At 40.9% G+C, this 14082-nt stretch overlaps 1 protein-coding gene across 1 annotated transcript in view; it reads right to left on the reverse strand.

Annotated features, from left to right (window-relative positions):
- CLIC2 (chloride intracellular channel 2) overlaps positions 1 to 14082 on the reverse strand; it is a 100336-nt gene that overhangs the window by 33015 nt on the left and 53239 nt on the right. The gene's annotated exons all lie outside the window — the stretch shown is intronic.

Here is a 14082-nt window from a genome sequence, read left to right on the forward strand (position 1 = left end):
CTCCACACTTAAAGGGTGAACACAAGATCTCATACACTCTGAGACCAAAGCCAGAGGCAATAATTTGAATGATGCCTGGGAGAGAGCCACTTGCTGATCTTGGAGACACTTCCAAAGAGGTAGGAGGCAACGGGGACCTCTCCTAGGGACACAGACACTGGCAACAACTATTTTTGGGAGCCCATTCTCAAAATGGATCACAGACATAACTGCAAAACTCTAAAACCCCTAGAAGATAACATAGAAGAAAACCCAGAGGACCATGGGTATGGTGATGACTTTTTAGATAAAGCGTGAAAGATGACCTGTGAAAGAAATAAGTGATATGCTTGATGCCATTAAAATTTAAAACTTCTTTGCAAAAGACCCTGTCAAGAGAATAATACAAGCCACAGACTGGGAGAAAAATATTTGAAAAGGACACATCTCATAAAAGATTGTTATCCAAAATATAAAAAGTATCTACACTTTGGTGTTCATCCTTTGGGTGTAACGTCTATGTCTGTCTTTATTTATTTATTTATTCTGCATGTAGATGTTCAGTTGTTTCAGTATCATTTGTTTAAAAGAGTATTTATGTTCCACTGTCTTTTCTTTGCTCCTTATCCAAAGATTAGTCAATTATATTTATGTAGGTCCATTTTGGGGCACTCTGTTCTATTCCGTTTATCTATTTGTTTATTTTTTTCACAAATACCACACTATTTTGATTACTGTAGCTTCATGTTATGTCTTCAATAGGATAATGTCAGTTCTCCAACTTTCTCCCTTTCCTTCAATATTTTGTTGGCTGCTGCTAAGGCACTTCAGTTGTGCCTGGGTCACAAAGAGTCACTGTAATCCAGAGAACTGTAATCCTGCCAGACTCCTCAGTTCATGGGATTCTCCAGGCAAGAATATTGGAGTGGGTTGCTGTGCCCTCCTCCAGGGGATCTGCTTGACCCATAGATCGAACCTGTGTCTCTTTACATCTTCTGCATTGTCAGGCAGCTTCTTTACCACTAGTGCCACCTGGGAATCCCATTGTGTTGGCTATTCTGGGTCCATATAAACTTCAGAACCATTTTGTTGCTATCTACAAAGTAACCTGCTGGGACAATTGGACTTTTTAAATTGGGTTGTTTATTTATCATAAGTTTTAAGATATCTACATCCTAAGTGTACTTTATCAGTTACATTGACCTCAAAATATGTTTTCTATCTGTTGCTTGTCTTTCCAAACTCTGAACAGTATTTCTCACAGAGCTAAATTTTAAATTTTGATAAAATTCAATTTAAAGTCTTTTTTTAAATTGGAACATCATATCTAAGAATTTTTTGTATAACTCAAGGTAATGAATATTTCTCATGTTTTCATTTATATCATTGGAATAGAATTAAGAGTCTAGAAGTAAACCTGTAAATCTACTCATGGATATAAATCCCAAAGAGTTGAAAACAGGTGTTCACACAGAACCCCACAGAGGAATGTCCACCACAGTAGGCACAAGGGAGAAGTCACTCATCCACTGCTGAGCAGATAGAAAACATGTGTGATCTAGCCATACAGTGGAATACTATTCAGCCAGGAAAAGGAAAGAAGTGATGATTCATGCTATCACGGGCACAGACCCTATGCTAAGTGACAGCAGCAAGACACAGAAGGGCACCTATTAATTGTATGCTTCCATCTCTAGGAAATTTCCAGAACAGACAAAGGCCTGTGGATAGGAAGCTGATGAGTGGTTGGTTGCCTGAGGACTATGGGGGTAGAGTGGGGTGGGGGAAACTTCAGGAGGGGGCAGTGGGGATTGACTGCCTGGTCAGTACAGGGGTTTCTCTTTGTGGTGGTACCAACGTTCTGGAACTAGACACAGTGGGGATGGTGGCCCAGCACCGCCAGTGTATACTTGGTGCCACTGGGTGGTCTGCTCCCTTCTCTGTACAAAGGTCTCCTCCCGTGGAAAGGGAGAGTTCCAACAAAGAGAGGGTCCAATAGGCAGGGTGAGCAGGATCCTGCCAGTGCCATTTCTTTGCAGGCCCAGGCCTGTGGGGGTGGGGGTGGGGTGGGGAGGCATGGGAAAGCAGTGATCTCAGGGGATCTGCCTGTCACAGAGTGTGCGCCCTGACCAATGAGGGGCTGGCTTGTGGTTGCTAGGATACGGAGTAGAGGTCTGAGAGTACCAGCTGTCTTGAGAGGTTGGGACCAGCTGACTCATCTCACCGCCTCTCATCCCACCGCATCTCATCTCACTACGTATCATCCCACCACACCTCATCCCACTGCACCGCAAAGCATGGCCTCGGGGAAAGTGGGCTCAATGGTCAGCATGCCCAGGGAAAGGGGCCATCGAAGGTCGTCTGGTCGCTGCTCCCGAACTGCCCATGCCGAGCTGTCCTCCATGAGCCACATGGAGCGCCTTCTGCGGGGAGGGCCATTACGCCCAGCGCCTGAGCTCGTCCACACCCATCTTCCTAGCAGCCATCATGTAGCACCTGACTACCAAGGTCCTGGAGCTGGCAGGCAACGAGGCCCAGAACAGCGGTCAGAGGCGCATCACCCTAGAGCTGGTGGGCATGGCGGTCCACCACAACGCTCTGCTCAGTGGCTCTTTTGGGATGACACCCATCTCCCTCTGCTCAGTGGCTCTTTTGGGATGACACCCATCTCTTTGGTGGCCCCAGCCCGGCACTAGCTGCTCAACCCTGTGTCGTGGGTCCCAAGTCCTGGGTCCCGTGTGCCTGACCCCCAGACGGGCCTCACCCCGGCTGTCGGGCGGCAGGTCTGCTCACTGACCGACTGCACAGCCCAGTGCCTCAGGGCCAGTCTTGTCGAATCAATCAAAGTGTTTCAAGACATCCCTGTGTGTGCTTCAGTCACTTGGCCTGGGAGGTGGTGGTGGGACACCCCTCTTTGGAGAGGTGGGGGTCGGGGGTCTGACTGGAGCAGAGTGGGAGTGTTGTGGGTAGGGGTGGAGTCGGGGATGGCAGGCAGAGAGGAGCAGTCACCCACAGTGATAGCACATGCAGTGGCCTTGGTGGGAGAGGCTAGCTGCAGTGGGGGTGCGGTGGAGTGGGGTCTGGGGTGAAGGCCGGGGAAAGGAAGGCTCCCCCTTTGGCTCTGAGCAAGTAGGAGCCAGGCCAAGTCCCCAGAGGCACCAGGGTCCTGGAGGTGATGCTCAAGACCGAGAGGGTGGCATCATGGTCGAGTGAAGGTGCCAAGGTGACTGACCGCCCAGTGGCATGGGATGCAAGGATGGTGGACAGCGTGCTTGACAGGGGTTCCCATGGAAGTAGGGCCTAGATGCCCATGGGGGCAGGGGCCTAGACCACAAGACTGCGTGGGATGGAGACTGGGGTGGGACATAACCCGCCTGTATGCAAACTCGGAATCAGGGTCACTTGGGGTCACCAGTTGACTTTTTGGTCTTGTGCCTTTAGAGATGCCAGGAGATGCCCTGCTTGCAACCTGTGGGAGCAAGCTGTCACCTAGTAATGGCAGGCTGTGGCCAGGGCCTGTGCCACCACCCTAATTTTGCATATATGACTTTCGCGGGACCAGGCTCCACCTCCGGCCACTTAATTTGCATATCACCATGGAAATGGAGCTTTAGCCTAGAAAGCTGGAATAGTCATCACGTCTGAGACCCACGTTTTAAAATTAATGCTATTTCTTAATCAGAGCAGAAAAAGAAATAAAAGGAATCCAAATTGGAAAAGAAGAAGTAAAACTCTCACTGTTTGCAGATGACATGATCCTCTACATGGAAAACCCTAAAGACTCCACCAGAAAATTACTAGAGCTCATCAATGAATATAGTAAAGTTGCAGGATATAAAATCAACACACAGAAATCCCTTGCATTCCTATACACGAATAATGAGAAAGTAGAAAAAGAAATTAAGGAAACAATTCCATTCACCATTGCAACAAAAAGAATAAAATACTTAGGAATATATCTACCTAAAGAAACTAAAGACCTATATATAGAAAACTATAAAACACTGATGAAAGAAATCAAAGAGGACACTAATAGATGGAGAAATATACCATGTTCATGGATTGGAAGAATCAATATAGTGAAAATGACTATACTACCCAAAGCAATTTACAAATTCAATGCAATCCCTATCAAGCTACCAGCCACATTTTTCACAGAACTAGAACAAATAATTTCAAGATTTGTATGGAAATACAAAAAACCTCGAATAGCCAAAGCAATCTTGAGAAAGAAGAATGGAACTGGAGGAATCAACTTGCCTGACTTCAGGCTCTACTACAAAGCCACAGTCATCAAGACAGTATGGTACTGGCACAAAGACAGACATATAGATCAATGGAACAAAATAGAAAGCCCAGAGATAAATCCACACACATATGGACACCTTATCTTTGACAAAGGAGGCAAGAATATACAATGGAGTAAAGACAATCTCTTTAACAAGTGGTGCTGGGAAAACTGGTCAACCACTTGTAAAAGAATGAAACTAGATCACTTTCTAACACCGCACACAAAAATAAACTCAAAATGGATTAAAGATCTAAATGTAAGATCAGAAACTATAAAACTCCTAGAGGAGAACATAGGCAAAACACTCTCAGACATAAATCACAGCAGGATCCTCTATGATCCACCTCCCAGAATGCTGGAAATAAAAGCAAAAATAAATAAATGGGATCTAATTAAAATTAAAAGCTTCTGCACAACAAAGGAAAATATAAGCAAGGTGAAAAGACAGCCTTCTGAATGGGAGAAAATAATAGCTAATGAAGCAACTGACAAACAACTAATCTCAAAAATATACAAGCAACTTCTGCAGCTCAACTCCAGAAAAATAAACGACCCTATCAAAAAATGGGCCAAAGAACTAAATAGACATTTCTCCAAAGAAGACACACGGATGGCTAACAAACACATGAAAAGATGCTCAACATCACTCATTATTAGAGAAATGCAAATCAAAACCACAATGAGGTACCACTTCACACCAGTCAGAATGGCTGCGATCCAAAAATCTGCAAGCAATAAATGCTGGAGAGGGTGTGGAGAAAAGGGAACCCTCCTACACTGTTGGTGGGAATGCAAACTAGTACAGCCACTATGGAGAACAGTGTGGAGATTCCTTAAAAAATTGCAAATAGAACTACCTTATGACCCAGCAATCCCACTTCTGGGCATACACACCGAGGAAACCAGAATTGAAAGAGACACATGTACCCCAATGTTCATCGCAGCACTGTTTATAATAGCCAGGACATGGAAACAACCTAGATGTCCATCAGCAGATGAATGGATAAGAAAGCTGTGGTACATATACACAATGGAGTATTACTCAGCGGTTAAAAAGAATTCATTTGAATCAGTTCTGATGAGATGGATGAAACTGGAGCCGATTATACAGAGTGAAGTAAGCCAGAAAGAAAAACACCAATACAGTATACTAACACATATATATGGAATTTAGGAAGATGGCAATGACGACCCTGTATGCAAGACAGGGAAAGAGACACAGATGTGTATAACGGACTTTTGGACTCAGAGGGAGAGGGAGAGGGTGGGATGATTTGGGAGAATGGCATTCTAACATGTATACTATCATGTAAGAATTGAATTGCCAGTCTATGTCTGACGCAGGATGCAGCATGCTTGGGGCTGGTGCATGGGGATGACCCAGAAAGATGTTATGGGGAGGGAGGTGGGAGGGGGGTTCATGTTTGGGAATGCATGTAAGAATTAAAGATTTTAAAATGTAAAAAATAAAAAACTAAAAATAAAAAAAATAAAAAATTAAAAATAAATAAATAAAATTAATGCTATTTCTTTATGCCTTAGGTAATTTGGATTTGATTAGTAAGAAGCTTTATGCTGACTGCTGCTTCCCTGATAAGGAACTAGGCTTTTACTGACCTTTAATTTCATTTTAAATAATGAGAACATAATACCTGCCCACCATTTCAGAATAATGGTTAGAAGAATTAGAGGAAATTACATATATATGATATACATAATATAGAACAGAAAAGATCTTTTTAAAATATATAAAAACACGTTGCTTACTCACTTAGTCAGTCATGTCTGACTCTTTAGCGACTCCGTGGACTATAGCCTGCCAGGCTCCTCTGTCCATGAAATTTCCCAGGCTGGTATACTGGAGTGGGTTGCCATTTCCTTCTCCAAGGGATCTTTCGGACCCAGGGATCGAATTTGCTTCTCTTGCACTGGTGGGTGGATTCTTTACCAGTGAGCCACCAGGGAAGCCCATATAAAAGTACACTTGTGCTAAAATAAAAACTTAGTAAGTAGTAGGGTTAGTTCTGTATGCAGTCCATGGTACCATGATATTTCTTTTTTGTTTTTGGTTTTCTTAAATTATGCAATAAAATCAACCTCTTTTGGAGCCCAGTTCTATGAATTTAGCACATTTATACATGTGTGCATTCACCACCACAGTCAGGACATGGAACAGCTCTACCAATCCAGCAAGTCCCTGGTCTGGTACAGCAGTCCCTGTTTAAGTGCTTGATTTTTGTTAAAAGAATGTTGGTTAAATAGACCCCTGGGTGGAGAGTTGGATGGGGAGCAGAAATTCAACAAATACCACAAGGGAAAGTGAAATGGAGAAGTTATGACTCATAAGTCCTGGAGGAGGTACAAAGCATGCCTGGAGGGCCACACAGGAGTTCAGGGCAGGGAACAGGCAGAGAAGGCAGCAGGGACTGGGACTTACAGCTTTTATTAGGGCCCATAGGTTAAGTGTTTCTGGGGTTCCCTGGATAAGGCCAAATTGGTCAATTCAAAACCAAATAAAATAAATAAATAAACCAGCAGAGTTTTAGTAAGCTCTGTGGGAGTTCTATCTAACAGACCCACAAGAGAAAGGAGCTGGGAGGCAGAAGAGACTGTTAAATTGCCAGGGCCTTTGGGGAAGTTATCTCAGTTGCAATTTCTTATGACCCTGCTGGCTGTCATCCAGGGCATGCCCTTGAGGATAAATTTGTGTCCACTCAAGGTCCCTGAAGGCCCCTTAGCCATACAAAAAGAATGTGATATTATAGAGTATTTTAAACTCTCAATAGCTGTCAAACTCTTTCTTCAAATCTAATCCTTGACAACTGCTCCTCTGGTCTCCATCTTTTAAAAAACTAACTTTCCCATATGTCTTGTAAGTAGATTCATTAAGTCTATCAGCTTTTGAGGCTGGCTGCTATCACTAAACATACTGCTTTTGAGGTTCATCAAGATTGTTGTGTGTTTCAATAGTTATGTTCTATTGTTGAGTAGCATTCCATTGTGTGGACGTACCACAGTTTGTTTAACCCTCTGCCTATTGGAGGACATTTTGGTTGTTTCTAGGTTTTTGGCAATTTTGAACAAAGCAGATATGAGCATTCATGGATAAGTTTTTATATGAACATATAAGTTTCATTTCTCTAAGGTATATACCCAGGAGTTGGACGACTGGATCATATGAAAAGGTTCTTCAGGTCTCGTCACAATTAGCCTCATTCTCATGCCCTAGGGGCAACCATTGTTCTTATGCTTTTCACCACATGTTGATTTTGCTTGTTTTGGAACTTAAATTATAGAATCATACATGTAAGCACTTTCAGTGAAGCCTCTTTTGAGAAGCACTCATATTTGATGTGTGTATCTATGTTCATTCCTTTTGTCACCAAATGTTTTATAGCTATATTAATAAACTGCTGTTGATTTATACATTCAACTGTTGATGAACATCTGGCTTCTTTTCAGTTCTTTATTATTATGAAAGAAGCTGCTATAAACATTTGTGTTCAAGTTACCACGTACTCATATTTTTTTCATTTTCCTTGGGTAATTTCTAAAAGCAGAAGTGTTGGGTAGTAGGATAGGTATATATCTAGCTTTATGAAAAACTGAAAAACCACTTTTCAAAGTATTTGTACCATATTACACTCTCGCTATGTGTAGGGGTTTTAGTGGTTCCATATCCTTGCCAAAATTTAATGTTGTCAGCTGGTCAGTTTCAGCCATTTTGGTGGATATATAGTGAAATCTCATTGTGATTTTTAATTTGCAATTACATAATGAATAAAGATGTTGAGGATATTTTCAATTTTCCAATAAAGTGATTTCAAAATATCCAACATAACTATTATTTTTCTAATACCAAAATAACTACCTTAGCTTTCTTAGATCTTCTGTGTAGTACATATTTATATTTCATTTACTTTCAATCTTTCTTTGTCATCATGCTAAGATAGCATGTCTTTTTGAATTTTTATTTTATTTTGATAAACCTTAAAATAAGATCTATCCTCTTAAAATATTTGTCTGTGTGTTAGTCACTAAGTTGTGTTCAACTCTTAGCGACTGCTATGGACTGTAACCCATCAGAATCCTCTGTCCAAAGGATTCTCCAGGCAAGAATACTGGAGTGGGTTGCCATTCCTTTTCCAGGGGATCTTCCCGACCCAAGGATCAAACCCAGGTCTCCTGCATTGCAGGCAGATTCTTTACCAGCTGAGCCACCAGGGAAGCCCTATTACATTTTTTAGTGTACAATATATTATCATTGCCTGTAGATACAATGCTATACAGCAGATCTTGAATTAATTAATCTTGCTTATCTGAAACTGAATGGGCAATGACTAATAACTTTCAACGTCCCCCTCCCAGCCAGTATTCCAGAAAAACAGTGTTCAGTTGTTCAGTCACGTCTGACTCTTTGCGACCCCATGGATTGGAGCACACTAGGCTTCCCTGTCCATAACCAACTCTCGAGTTTACTCAAACTCATGTCCATTGAATTGGTGATGCCATCCAATCATGTCATCTTCTGTCGTCCCTTCTCTTCCCGCCTTCAATCATTCCCAGCATCCGGGTCTTTTCCAATGAGTCAGTTCTTCCCATCAAGTGGCCAAAGTATTGGAGTTTCAACTTCAGCATCAGTTCTTTTAACGAATGTTCAGTAATGATTTCTTTTAGGATTGACTAGTTGGATCTCCTAGCTGTCCAGGAGACTCTCAAGAGTCTTCTCCAAAACCATGGTTCAAAAGCATCAATTCTTTGGCACTCAGATTTCTTTTTTTTTTTTTTTTCCATTTCAGCATTGTTTATAATACTGAAAAATTGCAAACAATATATAGGCCTATATACAAGAGATTGGTTCAAATAATTACGGATTACACATTCTCAATTCATTTCAGTTCAGTCACTCAGTCGTGTCCGACTCTTTGTGACCACATGAACCACAGCACACCAGGCCTCCCTGTCCATCACCAACTCTTGGAGTCCACCCAAATGCATGTTCATTGAGTCGGTGATGCCATCCAGCCATCTCATCCTCTGTCATCGCCTTCTCCTCCTGCCCTCAATCTTTCCCAGCATCAGGGTCTTTTCAAATGAGTCAGCTCTTTGCATCAGGTGGCCAAAGTATTGGAGTTTCAGCTTCAAAATCAGTCCTTCCAATGAACACCCAGGACTGATCTCCTTTAGGATGGACTGGTTGGATCTCTGTGCAGTCCAAGGGACTTTCAAGAGTCTTCTCCAACACCACAGTTCAAAGGCATCGATTCTTTGGTGCTCATCTTTCTTTATGGTCCAACTCTCACATCCATACATGACTATTGGAAAAAACATAGCTTTGACTAGATGGACTTTTGTTGGCAAAGTAATGTCTCTGTTTTTAACATGCTGTCTAGGTTTGTCATAGCTTTTCTTCCAAGGAGCAAGTGTCTTTGAATTTTATGGCTGCAGTTGTTTTGGAGCCCCCCAAAATAAAGCCTGTCACTGTTTCCATTGTTTCCCCATCTATTTTCCATAAACTGATAGGACAGGATGCCATGATCTTAGTTTTCTGAATGTTGAATTTTAAGCCAACTTTTTCACTATCCTCGTTCACATTCATCAAGAGGCTCTTTAGTTCTTCTTTGCTTTATGCCATAAGGGTGGTGTCATCTGTATGTCTGAGGTTACTGATATTTCTCCCTTCAATCTTGATTTCAGCTTGTGATTTATCCAGCCCCGCATATAGCATGATGTACTCTGCATAGAATTTAAATAAACAGGGTGATGATATACAGCCTTGACATACTCCTTTCCTGATTTGGAACCAGTCTGTTGTTCCATGTCCAGTTCTAATGGTTGCTTCTTGACTTGCATACAGATTTCTCAAGAGGCAGGTGAAGTGGTCTGGTATTCCCTTCTCTTTAAGAATTTCCCAATTTGTTGTGATCTACACAGTCAAAGTCTTTGGCATAGTCAATAAAGCAGAAATAGATGATTTTCTGGAACTCTCTTGCTTTTCCAATGATCCAATGGATGTTGGCAATTAGATCTCTGGTTCCTCTGCCTTTTCTGAATCCAGCTTGAACATCTGGAAGTTCACGGTTGATAAACTGTTTAAGTATGGCTTGGATAATTTTGAGCATTACTTTGCTAGCATGTGAGATGAGTGCAATTGTGTGGTACTTTGAGCATTCTTTGGCATTGCCTTTCTTTGGGATTGGAATGAAAACTGACTTTTGCAGTCTTTGGCCACTGCTGAGTTTTCCAACTTTGTTGGCATATTGAGTGCAGCACTTTCAGAGCATCATCTTTTAGGATTTGAAATAGCTCAACTGGAATTCCATCACCTCCACTAGCTTTGTTCCTAGTGATGCTTCCTATGGCTCACTTTACTTCACATTCCAGGATGTCTGGCTCTAAATGAGTGATCACACCATTGTGATTATCTGGGTCATGAAAATCTTTTTTGTATAGTTCCTCTGTGTATTATTGCCTCCTCTTTTTAATATTTTCTGCTTCTATTAGGTCCATACATTTCTGTCCATTATTGTGCCCATTTTTGCATGAAATGTTCCCTGGTATCTCTAATTTTCTTGAAGAGATCTCTAGTCTTTCCCATTCTATTGTTTTCCTCTATTTCTTTGCATTGATCACTGAGGAAGGGTGTCTTATCTCTCCTTGTTATTCTTTGGAAGTCTGCATTCAACTTGTGTGTCTTTCCTTTTCTCATTTGCCTTTAGCTTCTCTTCTTTTCTCAGCTATTTGTAAGGCCTCCTCAGGCAGCCATTTTCTTTTTTGCATTTCTTTTTCTTGGGGATGGTCTTGATCTCTGCCTCTTGTACAATGTCACAAATCTCTGTCCATAGTTCTTCAGGCACTCTGTCTATCAAATCTCATCCCTTGAATCTATTTGTCACTTCCACTGTATAATAATAAGGGATTTGATTTAGGTCACACCTGAATGTTCTAGTGGTTTTCTCTACTTTCTTCAATTTAAGTCTGAATTTGGCAATAAGGAGTTCATGATCTGAGACACAGTCAGCTCCTGGTCTTGTTTGCACTGACTGTGTAGAGCTTCTCCATCTTTGGCTGCAAAGAATATCATCAATCTGATTTTGGTATTGACCATCTGGTGATGTCCATGTGTAGAGTTGTCTCTTGTGTTGTTGGAAGAGGGTGTTTGCTATGACCAGTGCGTTCTGTTGACAAAACTCTGTCAGCCTTTGCCCTGCTTCGTTTTGTACTCCAAGGCCAAACTTGCCTGTTACTCCAGGTACCTCTTGACTTCCTACTTTTGCATTCCAGTCCCCTATAATGAAAAGGATATCTTTTTTGGGTGTTAGTTCTAGAAGGTCTTGTAGGTCTTCACAGAACTGTTCAACTTCAACTTCTTCAGAATTACTGGTCGGGGCATAGACTTGGATTACTGTGATATTGAATGGTTTGCCTTGGAAACGAACAGAGTTCATTATGTCATTTTTGAGATTGCTTCCAAGTACTGCATTCAGATTTTTTTGTTTACTATGATGGCTACTCCATTTCTTCTAAGAGATTCTTGCTCACAGTAATAGACATAATGGTCATCTGAGTTAAATTCACCCATTCCAGTCCATTTTAGTTCACTTATTCCTAAAATGTTGATGTTCACTCTTGCCATCTCCTGTTTAACCACTTCCAATTTACCTTGATTCATGGACCTAACATTCCAGGTTCCTATGCAATATTGCTCTTTACAGCATCAGACTTTACTTCCATCACCAGTCACATCCACAACTGGGTGTTGTTTTTGATTGTGTGGATCACAGCAAACTATGGAATATTCTTAGCATGGGAATCCAAGACCAACTTACCTGTCTCCTGCATACAAGTCAAGAAGGAACAGTTTGCACCAGACATGGCACAATGGATTAGTTCAAAATTGGGAAAGGAATACGTCAAGGCTGTATATTGCCACCCTGATCATTTAACTTATATGCAGAGTACATCATGTGAAATTCCAGGCTGGATGAATCACAAGCCAGAGTCAAGATTTCCAGGAGAAATATCAATAACCTCAGATATATAGATGACACCACTCTTTGACAGAAAGCAAAGAGGCGCTTAAGAACCTTTTGATGAAGGTGAAAGAAGAGAGTAAAAAAATTGGCTTAAATCCCAACATTAAAAAAACAAAGAGCATGGCATTGGTCCCGTCACTTCAAGGCAGATAGAAGGGGAAACAATGGAAATAGTAACAGACTTTATTTTCTTGGTCTCCAAAATCACTGTGGACAGTGACTGTAGCCATGAAATCAAAAGACACTTGCTCCTTGGAAGAAAATCTATGACAAACCTATATGGTGTATTAAAAAGCAGAGACATTACTTTGCCAGCAAAGTTCTGTCTAGTCAATCTATGCTTTTTCCACTAGTCATGTATGGATGTGAGAGTTGGTCTATAAAGAAAGCTGAGCACCAAAGAATTGATGCTTTTGAACTGTGGTGTTGGAGAAGACTCTTGAGAGTCCCTTGTACTGCAAGAGATCAAACCAGTGAATCCTAAAAGAAATATTCAGTCCTGAATATTCATTGGAAGGACTGATGCTGAAGCTGAAACTCCAATACTTTGGCAACCTGATGCGAAGAGCTGACTCATTGGAAAAGACCCTGATGCTGGCAAAGATTGAAGAAGGAAGAGAAGGGGACAACAAAGGATGAGATGGTTGGATGGCATCACAGACTTGATGGACATGAGTTTGAGCAAGCTCTGGGAGATGGTGAAAGACAGGGAAGGCTATTTTGCTGCAGTTCATGAGGTCGCAAAGAGTCAGACATGACTGAGCGACTGAACAGTGGCAATGGCCGCTCTCCTGAATATCTGCCTAGTGCCATTGCTCTCTTTGATTCTACAAATTTTACTACTTTAGATACCTCATATAAATCAAATCATGCTATATTTGTCTTTCTGAATGGTTTATTTCATTTAGCATAATGTCCTCGTTTCACCTTTAGTGTTAAAGAGCATTTAGCCAGCATATAGTTGTCTTGCTTTTATATACAGTATGATCATCATATTAGTTCTTATGTTGCCAGAGCTGTAAGTAAGTCATCAATATTTTACAGATGGTAGAACCATGTTTTACCTTGAATTCAAATTCAAAATACTCTTTGCTCCTCTTTCCCCTATGGCCTTTGCCTAATAGGTTTCCAAATGCTCATGTACTAGGACTGAGAACTCAGCATCTCATTCCCTTTCTTACCTCTTGCTGCAGATATTTTTATTTTGTATATACAATGATTTATGGAATTTAAAAATCTTGATTAAGCTCCCTAATGTTCAAAAAAATTAACAATGTTTCTCCAGGCCTGCCTAGGATTCAAAGGCCAAAGATTGAGACGAAGTTTCTTTTTAAAAGGCCAGGAATTTTCTTCCTTTCTTAGAAACTGTCTCAAAGTTTTCAGATCATCACACTGGTATTATTATATATAGAAGCTTTGACTATCTGTCTTTCTGCTGAATACCCACTGAAGGTAGATGGACACATCTTATTTTCACATCTCTATCTTCTCTGATCATGTTTTCTTAATATTACAAACACTTTTTCCTCGGAGATTTTCCTTAGCCCCTATCTTACGCTTAACATTTAGTTAATACTCTTCTTCATTATAATATATAATAAATATTCTTCTTTATTATACTTTATATTTATATTATATTCTGTGTTCTTTATTATAATAATATCTTTAGACATTTTATAGTGAGGAACTAATAATCTATACATATACAAACAACTTTATAAAAAAGATTTTCACACATAGCAATAAAACTCAAGTAATATTTGTATGAGACCCTTG

The sequence above is a fragment of the Ovis canadensis genome, chromosome X, assembly GCF_042477335.2.
Source record: "Ovis canadensis isolate MfBH-ARS-UI-01 breed Bighorn chromosome X, ARS-UI_OviCan_v2, whole genome shotgun sequence".
NCBI classification, from domain to species: Eukaryota; Metazoa; Chordata; class Mammalia; order Artiodactyla; family Bovidae; genus Ovis; species Ovis canadensis.